Genomic DNA, 15,996 nt, shown 5'->3' on the forward strand with positions numbered 1-15,996 from the left:
ACTCTGATCGTGAGAGCGGAGTAAGTTCATACCAAAAATGGCTGTATTTTAAAGGATCCTTTTTCCGTCCACCCGCTCGACCAGAATTACCCCTTTGTCCTTACCACCCGTTTACGGGGAGGACGACCCAATCACGGAGTCCCGGCGGAGTCGCCAACTGGTGTATCATAAAAATAACCTAAAGGACTATACCTACCAATAGTCACAATACCATTACCAAATAATCAGTCAGTTGGCAGTGAAGAAGGTTCAATCGTTTATTCAACAAAATACTCTATAGAGGAGCCTCTCTGAACCTCACCCATCAGGTGCGCCGAGTTGACTGCTGGCTCGTATTCAAACATGAGGTTATATACTTTTCGGTTCAACACATACAATCACTGTAAAAGGAAAAACACCAGTTGGCCCTCGAGCTCCAGGAAAGGACCATATATGGCACACATCAGATCAGTACAAAGGCTTGACTATTACCGATGAGGTCAGGAGGGGTGACTCCCTTTCTTCTTGGTGCCTGGGAGTGTAGGCCCGGCGCCTCCAGGAGTGCACTTATCAATGCCAGATGTGACCTTGAGTCTTAGAACAGTCGAATAAACAGCCTACCTTCAGCTGCTACCAGTAACTCAGATGACTTAGGGCCTGACAACTGCACGTGATCAGCACGTGATCCCGGTGCGTGCTCGAGCATGTATTTAGAAGATGGAGTCTGTATGGTTCTCGGCCTACTCTTCTAGCAATAGATACACAGGAAGAAAATAAATAACGTTTTCTCCAAGCAAAAGTATAAATATCAGGCAGGGAGTGTACGTATAGATGCATCATGCTAACATAATATAGGTCCGATACTCCTTATATACGGGAAATCTACCTTTTTATCCCTCACACTGTGTTGTGTAGCAGATCAACATCTCCCTGAACATGACAAGTTGGAATCACAACAGAGGCAAGTATGGTGTACTGGTGAGTTTATTTACAAACATGTGTGAGGGAAGTGCACAGGATGGTGGGTGCTGTACAGTGGTTTGGGAATCCAAAGTTCACATTGGAGTTGGAAGTGCTGGTAGATGAAATGTCCAGAGTAAAGTCCACAGTCATCTGATACATTGGCCCAACATGAACCCTCCATGTCATGTGGGCGAGTTGTGTGCGATTGGACAAGGTGAACGGGTTGCGCATTGTCCAGAACAGGTTTGGAGGCCCTGGGGGATGTGCTGGGACATCTACCTCTCACATGTCCTTCTTCGGACGACCCCTCTTCTTCCGGGGGGGGATGATCCTCATGTGCAGGCCTCTGCAGTGCAGGGGACTCTCCGCCAGAGTCCTCCTCCCTCCCTGTGGCGCTGGCAGATGGTGTTGCGACAGATGTGATGGGCACACAGGGGGGTGTGGACAGGTTGGTGTTGATCTGGCGGAGGCATTGTAGTATGTCCCGATGCACCGCAGTGATGTCATCCCACTTGGCCTCTATGCGGGCATGGTGGGCAACCTGCTTGTGTTGCATGTCCTTGAGGATCCCCACTACCTGGCCAAATCCTCCGGTGCTATCTTGGTACGCATCTAAGATGTAGGTTGTCTGTGACTGCGACTCCCAGCATACACTTGGCTACACCCCCCTTCCCAGCATGCCCATACTTCCTCCCTCTTGACTCTGCTTCCCTGTGAGGGGGTGTGACAGCAATGGCAGGATGGCTGACTGTGTAGTCCTGATGTTTGTTATTGGCCATTCCCCAGCATGGCCTTATGCTCCCCACAACAGAGCCCAGTGTCAGACATCTTGTCAGTCCCTTCCCACTCCCTGTGAGGCGAGTATGGTTCAGTTTGATCTTGCTGGGCCATGAGGGTGGGTGTAGGTTGTCTGTGACTGTGACGCCCATCATACTCTTGGCTACACCCCGCTTCCCAGCATGCCCATACTTCCTCCCTCTTGACTCTGCTTCCCTGTGAGGGGGTGTGACAGCAATGGCAAGATGGCTGACTGTGTAGTCCTGATGTTTGTTGTTGACCATGTCCCAGCATGGCCTTGTGCTCCCCACAACAGAGCCCAGTGTCAGACATCTTGTCAGTCCCTTCCCACTCCCTGTGAGGTGAGTATGGTTCAGTTTGATCTTGCTGGGCCATGTGAGTGGGTGTAGGTTGTCTGTGACTGCGACTCCCATCATACTCTTGGCTACACCCCCCTTCCCAGCATGCCCATACTTCCTCCCTCTTGACTCTGCTTCCCTGTGAGGGGGTGTGACAGCAATGGCAAGATGGCTGACTGTGAAATCCTGGTGTTTGTTTGGCTACAAGTCCCAAGTGAGCCCCTGTGCTTCACACAGCAGCACCCAGTACGGGGTATCTTTTGCTGATATTTCAATGAGGTGTGTGTCAATGCATTGTACCCAGTGAGTTGTGTGGAGTTTGTGTTGAGGGGGGGTGCCTCCCCATGCTGATTAATATGGTCAGGGCTGTCAGTCCTCCTTCCCATCATGAAACGTGCTTCCATTGTAGGGCGTGCAAGTTGTCTTTCAGGATGTCAGTCAGTGGTGTCCTGCTTCTGATTTGCACACACCCCTAGCAGGGCCTTGTGCTCCCCACAGCAGGACCCAGTGTCAGCCATCTTATCAATCATTTTCCACTCCCTGTGATGTGGGCATGTTTCTGAGAGGTCTTGATGGGCCAATCAGGAGGGTGTGCATTATCTGTGACTACAGGCCCCATCATGCTTTTGGCTACACTCACTTCACCTGCATCCCCACTATTCCTTCCTGACAGTCAGCTCCACTGTGAGGTGGTGTGTTTGTGGTGGCAAACTGTCTGGCAGGGTGTATTTGGCTTAGTGCCACTGGCTTGCTCTATTTGTTTGTAGGTTGGTGCATGTCTTGACACAGTTCCCAGTCACTCTGAGATGGCAGGTATTGTTTTTGTCTGATTGGCATACACATCTTGGGCTGATTATCTATTGGTTGGTGTAGCTTTGCTTGCAGTGCATGGTTTCACTGTCCCCTTGCCACACAATCTTGGGTATGTTGTTTGTGTACTCACCAGGCTCTGGGATGTGTGTTAGGCCATGGACGCTCTCTGGTGGTAGGATATCCCGCTCCTTCTCCTCCCAGGTCCTGAAGTAGACTGGTTTGCCAGGAGGGCCACCGCCGGTGCACTGACTCAGGGCGTGTTCTTTTTTGATGAGTTTCTTGACCCTCCTGCGCACGTCATACCACCTGTTCTGGATGTCGTTCTTTGTGCGCCTTGCTGGTGCTTGTGCGTTCACCTTGTCCACAATCCTCACCCACATCTTGGTTTTCTGTGAGATGGGGGTCCTTTGAACCAATGTACCAAACAAATGTGGCTCTACTCTGATGATCTCATCTACCAGCACTTCTAACTCACTATCTGTGAACTTTGGATTCTTCTTTGGAGGCATGGTGGTGGTGAGTGATGTGTGTGTGAGGGTGCAAGTGATGGCGGATTGGTGTTGGTTTTGCTCTGTGTATGTGTGTGTGCTTTTGTATGAGGTGCTGATGGTGTGTTAGTTGTGTGATGGGTGAGTTGTGAGTGTGTCTGTGGTTGTTGTGTACTGGTGTTTGCTGCTGGCTGTGTCTCCTGTTTGCAAGGGATGATGGTAGTGATTGTAGTCCTTTATATAGTTGGAGTTGTGGGTGTGTCTTTGTCCCATGTTTTTTTTGTGGTATTTATTGGCTTTGTCATTGCTTGTTTGGTCCTTTTTTTGTCTTTTTTCCTCTGTGTTTTGTAGGCATGAAGGAGACGTTCATCTGAGGGAAACGGATGCTGCTGTAGTCTCGTGCGGGCTTCTCCACCTCGTTCACGCTGCTTGTCTTCTGTGTTTAGTAAGCGTCGGTCGCGGCGGTCTCTATTGCTTGTGTGCCGGGTTGTCTGTGCGTGTCGGTCAAGCGGCTTGGTCTCCGTGCGAGTCGGTCTGGTTTTACACGCATTGCATCGTACTGCGCTAATCGTACATCGCGGGTACAGGTCGGTCGGGTTCATTCCGGGTTTGTGTCGGTCGGTGAAAATCGCGTCAGTTTTCCGGCCGGATCACTATTTTCCCTACGGCTCGGTCGTACGGCTTGTATTCCGTACGTTTCGGTTGTAATTCACACGCGTTGCATCGTACTGCACGGGTCGTACAGCGCTGGTCCGTGTCGGTCGGTATTCGGTCCGGGTCCGTGTCGGTCGGTTCGTTTTGTGGCCGGAATTGGCCCCTATATTGTATAGTCACAGACTAAATTACTACAAACATTAATTCTCCTTCTCTGCACTTTACATACAGGGAACACAAAGGACTGGGTTGAATCTTACCTGCTTCACTGGTTACACCGAGGAACACTTCATTGTTCTTCCACTGTTTCCCCTCTTTCCCCATTACACCAGTTTTGCTGTGACAAGGTTGGGCAGGCTTGGTGAGTAGGGAAAGTTGGGACCGTTTCTTCTGAAGCTTGCATATTGCTCCTGTAGACACAACAGGTGAAATTTACCACAGGGCATATAAAACATCTTTTATATTGTCCCTTCTTTTTATAACAATGCACCCTACCCTTGGGGAAAAGAAGTACTTCTGATTCCAAAGTCGAATTTGGACACAGTCTGATTTTAAAACAAGCCTGCAAGGCAGGGCTGGCTTTAAAATGACACTAGACACAACAGCAGTGCACGCTTGAGTACATTAAGTCCACTGGGGTGTCTAAACCTACATTCCCTAACATATTCTAGGGACTCACAGGTATTTTAATTAATGCTACGCATTTCAGTATATATTGTAAATGTATGTGATGTAATTTTTTGTATAAGTATTGTTTATGTTTTTTAATATATGTGTTACATTGTTTGTAGTTATTAAATTTAATTCAATGAAATTATGTGTTTTTTAGTCCCGCAGCGGGTTGTCAGTTTATAGGGAAATAGGGTGGGAAGTAATTTATTTTATAATAAATTAATGATTATTTTTTATTTAATAATATTTATTTATTTGAAATGTAATTGTGTTAATTGTGGTTTTAATTTTTTGGGGTAAATTGTAGGTGTGTGTTGTGGGGTTTATAGGGGTAAAGGATGGGAAGTAATTTATTTTTAATTAATAATTTGTTGTTAATTAATATTAATTATTTAATTGATAGTTAGGTTAATTGTGTAATTTGTTTTAGGTGTGGGTTGTGAGGTTTAGAGGGGTAAAGGTTGAGAAGTAATTTATTTTTAATTAATTATTACTTAGTTGATAATTAATATTAATTAATTACTTGATAGTTTATTATGATAATTGTTTAGTTAAATTTTTTTAGGTTCGGGTTTTGGGTTTATAGGGGTAAAGAGTGGGGAGTAAATTAATTCTAATTAATGTATAAGTAGTTGTTAAATACTATTAGTTATTTAATTGAAAATTCATTTTAATTGTGTAAATCATTTTTTTAAAGTTTCATTTGAGGTGCAGGTTGTGGGGATTATGGGGCTAAAGGGTGGGAATTTCATTAATTCTAAATGAATATAATTTGTATTTTACTTTATAATATTTGTTTAATTGATAATTTATTATGTTAATTGTGCAAATACATTTATTGTTTTTATATTTTGGATGTGGGTTGTGGGTTTTGTAGGGTTATGGGGTGGGAAGTAAATTAATTTTAAGCTAATAATAATTATTATTTTCATTAATATTAATGTAATAATTAATTATGTTAATTGTGTAAATATTTTTTTGTTAAATGTCATAAGTGTTTTGTGTCTTTTGTGGGGGTATATTGTTGGAAGTACTTTAATTATAATTAATTAAAAAGTAATAAAAATCAGTTTGTTGATGAATATTTATATTCATAGTGTAAATAATGATTTAGGTACAGATTGTGAGTTTTGTGGTCTTATAGAGAGGGAAGTAACTAAACTAAATGTATATAATCATTAATGTTTTTGTTAATAAATAATGTCTAAATACAAATGTTTATTTTTATGAAAATTATTTTTATATCTTTTTTTAATTATAATACTATTTGTAGTAACTTGTGAGATGTATTTAACATTGTAATATGCTTTTATTTTTTCAAATTTTTAATATTAAATATATTTTAATTTTTTTCAACATATTTGTATATTTTGATTTACTTTTTTTTTTAAATAATTTTATTTTGTTGAAGATATTTTGTTTGCTTTTATTGTTGAACTGACTGGAGTGGGAATAGTAAATTTTACCCCTCAGCAATTCAACACTTTCCCAACTGTTGTATTGACTGTTAGTGGGAATAGTACATTTTACGCTTCCGCTATTCAACACTTTCCCGACTGTTGCACTTATTGGAGTGGGAATAGTAAATTTTACCTCTCTGCAATACAACTCTTTCCCTACTGTTGTACTGGCTGGAGTGGGAATAGTAAATTTTATCCCTCCGCTATCCAACACTTTCCCTACTGTTGCACTTATTGGAGTGGGATTTGTAAATTTTAACCAGTTCTATTAGTTTTGCTTTTTGTGACGTGGGAGTAGTCATTATTTTAATTTATGTTTTTTAATAGTTTGTCTAGTTGGGCATAAATTGTAGTGGGAACAGTATATGTATTATATTTTATATTTAATAATTTATTTTATGCTGTTATAATTTATATTATTATGTTTTGTTAATTTAAAATTATAATATTTTTATCTATTCATATTTTTAATGTGTAAAATAATTTTTTTTTTTTTTTTAAACCTTTATTGCAGAAGTCAAAAGAGATACAAAAATGGGCCTACAACCTTCGGGCCGGCCGCTAGCAAACAATAAGAGCATAGAATACAAGTGGGAAACACATGCTGCAGCGTGAGAGTGATCACAGGAGTTGGAAAGAAAAAACGTTGGCGGCCACACCGTCCGGACCCCCCAGATGGCGGTTCCATTTTTATGTAAGAAATAACAAACAAATCCACAAGGCAGCAAGAAGTTGAAGCAGCAGTATGAGCTCCCCTGGGGAGGACCCTACCGATACACAGGAAGAGCGGGGGGGGACAGGCCGGAGCGGAAGCAAAGTGGACTCAGTACCCAGAACCAAGGAGACAAGGAGACTAGGGAGACGGGGCCAGTGCCAGATCAGGCGTCAGCGGCGGGGTACAAATTCCGCCACGGTAGGAGTTCCAGGGGCCCCATACTTTCACCCATTTCCCAGGCTTACCTCTCGCGACATACACCACTTTTTCCCGAAACATACACCAATCCATGTTGTCCTTCCATGCCGAGATCGTTGGCGACCTCTGGGAGCCCCACAATTGCGCTATGTCACGCTTGGCCACCATATAGCCCAGAGTCACCAACCACGTCTGCGGCACTGAGCAATCAGTCGGGCCCACACATTTAGCAGACACCTCCTCGCCTCAGGAAGCAGCGGCACATGTGTGACCGCCTGCAACACCGCATGCACACCACGCCAGAATCGCGCCACCTCCGGACATTCCCACAAAATATGGACGAAGGTCCCTAAGGAACCACACCCACGCTTACACAACCCATCCACGGAATATCCCATACGCATCAGACCCGGCCCCGTAACATAGACCCTATGGAGTATTTTGAGCTGGACGAAGCGAAGGTGGGCCGGTATGGCCACCTCTTTCGGGGAGGCCACCGCAGACACCCAGTCCTCGTCGTCCAGCTCCAATCCATCGGCGACCCACGCCTCACGAAGGCTAGTCAACAGTCCCGAGCGATCGTTGATGAGCTTTTTGTAAATCAAGGAAATCGTGCCGTCCGGCACATGCCCATCTAGCACTCTATCTTCCAGAGGGGAGTACTCCGGGATGGAGGCAACATCCGGGAATACGGAGACCAGCGCGTGACGGACCTGTAGATATCGAAAGTACTCCCTGTCCTGCAACTGGAATTCCGCCTGCAGCACATCGAACGTTTTGAATCCCCCCCTCGTCCAGAGATCGCCCACCCTGCTGATGCCTACCATGTCCCACTTCGCAAAGCCCTTCTAGGTTCACAGGGAGCCCAGCCGCTCAGAGGCATACAGTGGCGTCGCCCGGGTCAATCGATCCTTCCACCCCATAGCCAAGTTTGCCGCGTGCCACACCCGTACCATGACCCGCGTAGGGCCCGTCAGACGCGCGTCGAGCGATCGAGAGTAAAGCGCCCGATTATAGTCACCACCCGGCAGTAATAGTTTATCCATCTCAAAGGCCGGGTTTAGAGCGGGCCCGTAAAGGCCGTGGTTTATCGTGGCCAGCTGGGAGGCCCAGTAGTACCGTTTGATGTCTGGGAGGGCGACCCCCCGTCATACCACGGGAGTGTCAGGTTCGCAAGGGCGATACGCGGCCTCCCATCCCAGAATAGGTGGCGGTGCAGACTCTCCACCTCGCGAAAGTAGCGCGCCGGGACAACGTCCATCGTGTTCTGTAAAGCATATAGGAAACGTGGCAGCGACATCATCTTAAACAATGCCGCACGGCCAAGCGATGAGAGCGGCAAGCGCCTCCAACGCGCCACGTCCTCCTTCAGGCGCTGGAGGGGGGGAGCAAATTTTGTTTATATCGGGCCTCAGCGTCCAGGGTGATAAAGATACCCAGGTACTTAAATCCCTGAGGAGCGACCTGGATAGGGCAGCCCCGCGGTAGGATAGGAGTCTCCCCGGAGAGGACATACACACAGGATTTAGCCCAGTTGATGACTAGGCCAGAATTGCGGTCAAAGGAATGCAAAACATCCACTACTACAATCAGCGATTTACGCGGGGAAGCAAGGTATAAAAGGATATCATCTGCGTAAAGGGATACGCGATCCTCATACTCAGGGGTCCAACGGAGACCACGAATGGAAGGATCCCACCGCAGCCACTCCGCCAGGGGCTCCAAGGCAAGCGCGAAGAGGAGCGGCGACAGCGGGCAGCCCTACCGCGTACCCCTGCCCAGCTCAAACGGAGCCGACACTCTACCGTTCACCACCACCTGCGCCAGAGGTCCGGAGTATAACAGTTTCACCCAACCAATGAATCCCGGGCCAAAACCAAACTTCGCCAGCATCGCCCAAATATATGGCCACTCAAGCGTGTCGAACGCCATAGTGGCGTCCAAGGACGCCAAAATGGCCGGCTCTCGTATGAACGGGACCCGCGCGAGCACCCCATGCAAACGCCGCAGATTAAGCGCGGTGTTGTGATGAGGGATAAAGCCGGACTGGTCCTGGTGAATCAGATCGCACACCACGCTAACCAGCCGATTAGCCAGCACCTTGGCGAGAATTTTGGGCTCCGCATTCAACAGAGAAATGGGCCTGTAAGACGTGACCCGATCCCGCGGCCTCCCCTCCTTATGAATAACCACGATAGTGGCCAGACGCTGGTCCAGCGGGAGGGAACCCGCCGAACGGGCCGCGAGGAACATAGCACGGAGATGTGGCGCCAGCGTATCCGGTCGCAGCTTGTACAATTCGATGGGAAGGCCTTTAGGACCCATGGCCTTGCCGGAAGCGACCGAACGTATGGCGAGGGCAATCTCCTCAGATGTAGGGGCGGCGTCCAACGACACCCTATCCTCTTCCGAAAGGGAAGGCAGCGCAATGTCCCTGAGCAGAGCATGGGAATCCTCTTCCGAGCGGGAAGATACCGGGGAATACACCCCACGGAAATATTCTGCGAAGCAATCAACAATTTCACCCGGATCAGTGACACACACACCATCCAATTTCTCAATCGACGGGACAACTCGACTCGCTCTCTCCTTTTTATCCAGCCACGCAATCAATTTACCAGCCTTATCACCCACATCATACAGTCTCCCATGCTGCTCTCTACTGAGGCCCCTGGCTGCCTCCGTGACGAGGGCCTTATAGTCCGCCTGCTTGAGTCGGAGAGCATGTAATTTGTCGTCCGTCACCCCACATTCCAGATCACCCTCCAACTCAGTTATCTCAGTTTCAATACGGGTCACCTCCTCCCGCCCGCGCCACCGGGAATGGGAAATAAGGGACAGGGCCTCCCCCCGGATTACCGTCTTAAACGCCTCCCACAGAGAGACCGCAGACGATACAGATCCCACATTATCTTCAAAATACCGCTCAAGAGATTTAACCAAATCTGCGCGAATTGTGGGGTCACGCAGGTACCAGGGATTGACCGGGTGTAAAATAATTTTTAATGATTTCAAGTGTTTTCATGTTTTTATTTAATTATAACAGTTTGTTTTTTTAAAGATTTCATATTATTGGTATATTTATATATATTTATTTGTTCTTGTATTATTTTTAAATTATGATGTAAATTAAAATTCTTAGTTTAATAACTTTTTTATAAGTGGATATTTGTATATATATATATATATATATATATATATTATCTACTGGCGGTCGCCAGTAGATAGTTATAGTTAGGACCGAGTTTCCATAGGAAATCTCAAAATTCTATTTTGAATAACTTTGGCGCTGGTTGACGAATCCTCACGAAATTTTCAAAACTAATGGGGCGCTCCGTTCAACTCCTACCCTGAAAGTCTCGGGGTGATTCTTCAAGTAGGGGCCGAGAAAAAAGGGGGGTCCCAAAACGCGTTTTCCCTATGCATTTTTCCATAGGACCTTTAGACACAGCTACAGCCCGAACGGCTGAACAGAATTACTTGAAATTTGGCAGAGAGGTAGCCATAAGGTCAAGGGAGTGCCTTTTGCAGGTCTGGTGTAAATCTGTTCAGTATTTCCTGAGAAAATAGCATTTAAAAGCATATCAATATCTATACGCGCGCACCATGCGTGCACTGTGCGCGCACCCTGCCGTGCGCAAGCGCAATTCTGATTGGTTGTTAGATGTCGGTAAACATTCGAATCGGTCGAAACCAGGAAGTGTCGGCCGCCATTTTGTCTCTCGCAGTCTGAGGGGGTGAAAAACAAAGGTGGAGAACGTGAAAAGGGGGCAGAGTGGACAGTTCCTGACCCCCTAGCCTTGGTCAGGGGGCCACAGAAGGACCCCAAGGGAAAAAAAAATGTATTTATTTTTTTTAAATTGCGAGGTGCGCGCACCCTGCGCGCACGGCACGAACGGCGAACCGTGGGCGCTTCACTGAAAAAACCATAGGTTTCACACACGTTATAGTTACGAATTAGCATTTATAAAACCTTGCAAATTCACTTAAAAAACCATAGGTTTCCCACATGCTATAGTTAGCTGGACATTTCACTCATAAAAAACCAATGAAATTCCCCCGTTATAGTTACTGCAGGCAACTATAACTCACGCGACCGCAATCCTCTGCTGATGACGTCAGATATTACATCACTGATGACATATGTGTCTTTCTGAAAAATAAATATTTGTAATATATGTATAGCTAAAGATTAATGGAAGAAGACATGGGTAAATAAGTGTCTAAATACAGTGATGTAATATCTGACGTCATCAGCAGAGGATTGCGGTCGCGTGAGTTATAGTTGCCTGTAGTAACTATAACGGGGGAATTTCATTGGTTTTTTACGAGTGAAATGTCCAGCTAACTATAACATGTGTGAAACCTATGGTTTTTTAAGTGAATATATATATATATATATATATATATATATATATATTACCTACTGGCGGTTGACAGTAGGTAGTTATAGTTAGGACCATGTTTCCATAGGAAATCCGCAACATTCTATTTTGAATAACTTTGGCGCCGGTCGACGAATCCTCGCGAATTTCTCAAAATAGGTGGGGCGCTACGCTCCGCTCCTACCCTGAAAGTCTCGGGGGGATTCGTCAAGCGGGGGCTGAGATAAAAGGGGGGTCCCAAAACGCGTTTTTCCCATGCATTTTTCCATAGGACCTTTAGACAGGGCTACAGCCCGAACGGCTGAACAGAATTACTAGAAATTTGGCAGAGAGGTAGTCCTCAGGTCAAGGAAGTGCCTTTTGTAGGTTTGGTGTAAATCTGTTCAGTAGATTCTCAGAAAATAGCCTTTAAATCAATATATATATCTGAGCCAGCTTACGGTACGCTTACCGTACGCGTACGGTGGCGTGCGCGAGCGCGATTCTGATTGGCTCTTAGATCTTAGTAAACATTCGAATCGGCCGAAACCAGGAAGCGGCGGCCGCCATTTCGTGTGTTTCACTCAGAAAAAAAAGAGTGATAACAAGAAAAGGGGGCAAGGAGGAGAGTTACAGACCCCCTTACATTTGTGAGGGGGTCAAAGAAGGACAGAAAAGTACAAAGAAAACATTTATTGATTTTAAAAAAAATCACGGGGTACGCGTACGGTAAGCGTACGGTAACAAAAAAAAAAATAAAAGAAATGAAATGCAGATTTAAGAGTTTAGATATTAGGGGGCTCTAAAAAGAGCCGTTGTGTTTATGAAGTTATTTTTTAGTGGTACCTACAAGTAAGTACCGATGCAGAGTCTAAGGTTCAAGAGGAAGACTCTGTTCCCTTCATCATTGAAGTGCACACCATCTCCTCTATAAATGTCTTGCATGTCGTAACGCAAGTTGTTGTGGTAAATGGAACCCATACAATAGTCACGGAGGAAAGCAGAAACAGATTTGTTGACGTGCTTTCTTGCTTTGTCAATCTGCGGACAGAAATGATTGGACCAGTTCCATTTTTGCCTTTGGCATATGTTGGAAAACACAAAGGCAGTTTTAGGGAAAAGTGAAAACAGTTGTGCAAAGGTGTCCTTCATAAGCATTTCCAGACCTACCCCAGTCAAAGTGCCTAGGTCATTGCCACCACAGTGCACTATTATGAGGTCAGGGTGTTGGATTTGCATGAAGGATTTCACCAATGGCATCAATTGGTGCCACTTTAACCCTCTCTGACCAATCCATTTAATGTCTACATTTGGCAAAGCAAGGTCTCTCACAATACCTGTTTTCTCTGCAAACTTTTCACTCCAGAAGACATAGCTGTGTCCTACAATCCACACTGTGAACATCTTCAAAGGAGATCTGGATGCACTCAGGAGGTGTAATTCAGTAGAATGGTAAAAAGAAATGAAAGACAGTTTGGAAATGGAGGCATACATATTTTTTTATTAAAAAAAAGAACTGATTGGCTGTTTCATACCATTCTACACTAAAAACTAGGCTGTATGTGTAAATTTATAGAAGCATGTTTTGTATTGGTACAGAAAAATGTGTTACCAAAGAACAGTACTATGGATTTGCTGTAAGGTTTGAAAAGTCAAGCACTCTTGCTCTGTGGAATTGAAACATTGTTTGGCGAACTTCTGACCTAACTCCACACAGCAGTGTTCCATGAGCTGTTGCTATGGTAGCAGGCAGAAGTCAAGTTGGGGGAAGGGTACTAGGCAGAAGTCAAGTTGGGGGAAGGGTACTTTTGGAAAAGGGTTGGTTTTCAACCAATAGAAATGTGTGATTACATTTGAAAAAAAGGGGGAAGCACTGAGATTTGAAACTTACATGTATATGTGTGGAAAAATAGAGGGAAACTTTGCCATTATCTGGTTCTGCTGAGAGGAGAGAGGTGTAGAGAACAGAGATCCTGGCTCTGATAATCTGCTGTTTGAGTGCCACATTTCTTTCACAACTAACTAATTTTAAAGGTGAGTTTAGAGTTTGAGAGGAGATGTACATGGTAAATTAAGAAATGAATAATAGAAATGTAATTCTTTTTGTTGAAGTTGTGTTTATTATTTTCTGTTTTGGGAGAAATTTAAATGTGAGGAACATGTAAAATAATATGGACTATGTTTTCACGATAAATTAAGGTGTATTGGTATAAAAAAAGAATAGTTTAAGGGTTTGAGGTTGGACTCAGTAATGCAAATACATTCAGCATCACTAAGGCTGGTTGCCCTTGCTGGAATGTAGGCAGTCACCCAGGTTACACATGTTGGGAAATATAGGCAGAGATTTATTGTGTACAACTCTGGTAATTTTATATTTGCATTAGTAGGAAAAAGGGGGAGCGATTTTTTGGTGCAGAAGCAGACTCTTAGCACACACCCAGCTGCTTTCCATGTATAATCATGCACAGTATTTACAAGCGAGTGGGGTTTGAGGTTTCAGTCTGTAATGCAAATACATTCAGCATCACTAAGGCTGGTTGCCCTTGCTGGTATGTAGGCAGTCACCCAGGATACACATGGTGGTGGTCTGAAAAAGCAGTCTGGACATGGGCTTTTTAAAAAATCTGAAAAGTGGATTCATAATGTGTCAGTCTGTAAAAGTGATTATCACTTGCCAAAAAAAAAGAGCAGTAAGTGTGCTGTCAAATTGGCAAAGAAATTTCGTTTTGTGACTAATGTGAAAACATGACTCTGTGTGCAAATAGGAATTACAGGCAGAGATTTATTGCGTTTTGCTCTGGTGATTTCACAGTTGCATCAGTAGGAAAAAGGGGGAGCGATTTTTTGGTGCAGAAGCAGACTCTTAGCACACACCCAGCTGCTTTCCATGTATAATCATGCACAGTATTTACAAGCGAGTGGGGTTTGAGGTTTCAGTCTGTAATGCAAATACATTCAGCATCACTAAGGCTGGTTGCCCTTGCTGGTATGTAGGCAGTCACCCAGGATACACATGGTGGTGGTCTGAAAAAGCAGTCTGGACATGGGCTTTTTAAAAAATCTGAAAAGTGGATTCATAATGTGTCAGTCTGTAAAAGTGATTATCACTTGCCAAAAAAAAAGAGCAGTAAGTGTGCTTTCAAATTGGCAAAGAAATTTCGTTTTGTGACTAATGTGAAAACATGACTCTGTGTGCAAATAGGAATTACAGGCAGAGATTTATTGCGTTTTGCTCTGGTGATTTCACAGTTGCATTAGTAGGAAAACGGGGGAGCCATTTTTTGGTGCAGAAGCAGACTCTTAGCACACACCCAGCTGCTTTCCATGTAGAATCATGCACAGTATTTACAAGCGAGTGGGGTTTGAGGTTTCAGTCTGTAATGCAAATACATTCAGCATCACTAAGGCTGGTTGCCCTTGCTGGAGTGTAGGCAGTCACCCAGGATACACATGGTGGTGGTCTGAAAAAGCAGTCTGGACATGGGCTTTTTAAAAAATCTGAAAAGTGGATTCATAATGTGTCAGTCTGTAAAAGTGATTATCACTTGCCAAAAAAAAAGAGCAGTTAGTGTGCTTTCAAATTGGCAAAGAAATTTCGTTTTGTGACTAATGTGAAAACATGACTCTGTGTGCATATAGGAATTACAGGCAGAGATGTCATGATTGAGATAGATAATTTTCGAAAACTAGAACCATTTTTAATGCAATTAAAAAAAAATTTAAATGAATAAATATTTTTTTGAGTGGGTATGGTAAGTCAAAAATATCATGGTCCCTTTTTTCCACTTCTCCACAATCACATTTTCAGTTTTTAATTGTAGTCTCTCAAGGACCTTGTAATGTGATAATTGATTTTTAGTGTTTTTTTTTAAAAAAAAAAAAATTACGCGCACCGTACGCGTACGGTAAAAAACAAAAAAAAAAATTTTTTAAAAACATATATAAAAAAAAGATGAAAGATAAGGTTGGCTCTTAAAAGAGCCGTTGTGTTCATGCAGGGACAGAGGAAAGAAAGATTGGGAAAATTAGTCTCTGCGACAAGTGTGCTGATCTATTTTGTTGTTCACTAGGGAAACACTGGTCTCCCTATGACAAATTAGATCATGACAAGAGGCGCATCGAATATCAACCCTCAGAAATCGAGGGTTAATTTCCAGAGGGCCAGCAAAAGGAGATGCTCCCCCCACAGATGAAGAGCTCACCTGACCTGCAGAAGAAGGACTCGGCCCTGCAGATGATGGTCCAGGCTGAGCTGCTGTGGATGTGCTTGGTTGACTTTCTGAAGGGTTACCTCCAGTAAGTCGAGCATGTGTCCTTCTGTGTACATCCTTGAGGTGTCTCATCATGGTATGATTCCCAAAGGAATACTTCCTGTCAGGATTACCTCTTGAAAGTACACGCTTACACAGCTTACAAGTTACTAAGGGTGCATTTACCTTTTGCTGGCCTTCAGGAAAAGTAAAATAATCCCATACATAAGAGGTATTTTGTTTCCTCGCTCTCTGCCTCAAGGTAGTGCTGCTAGTGCTAGCCTCACTCTCAGAAGGGCTCTGC

The sequence above is a fragment of the Triturus cristatus genome, chromosome 7 (genome assembly GCF_964204655.1).
Source record: "Triturus cristatus chromosome 7, aTriCri1.1, whole genome shotgun sequence".
In the NCBI taxonomy this organism is placed as follows: domain Eukaryota; kingdom Metazoa; phylum Chordata; class Amphibia; order Caudata; family Salamandridae; genus Triturus; species Triturus cristatus.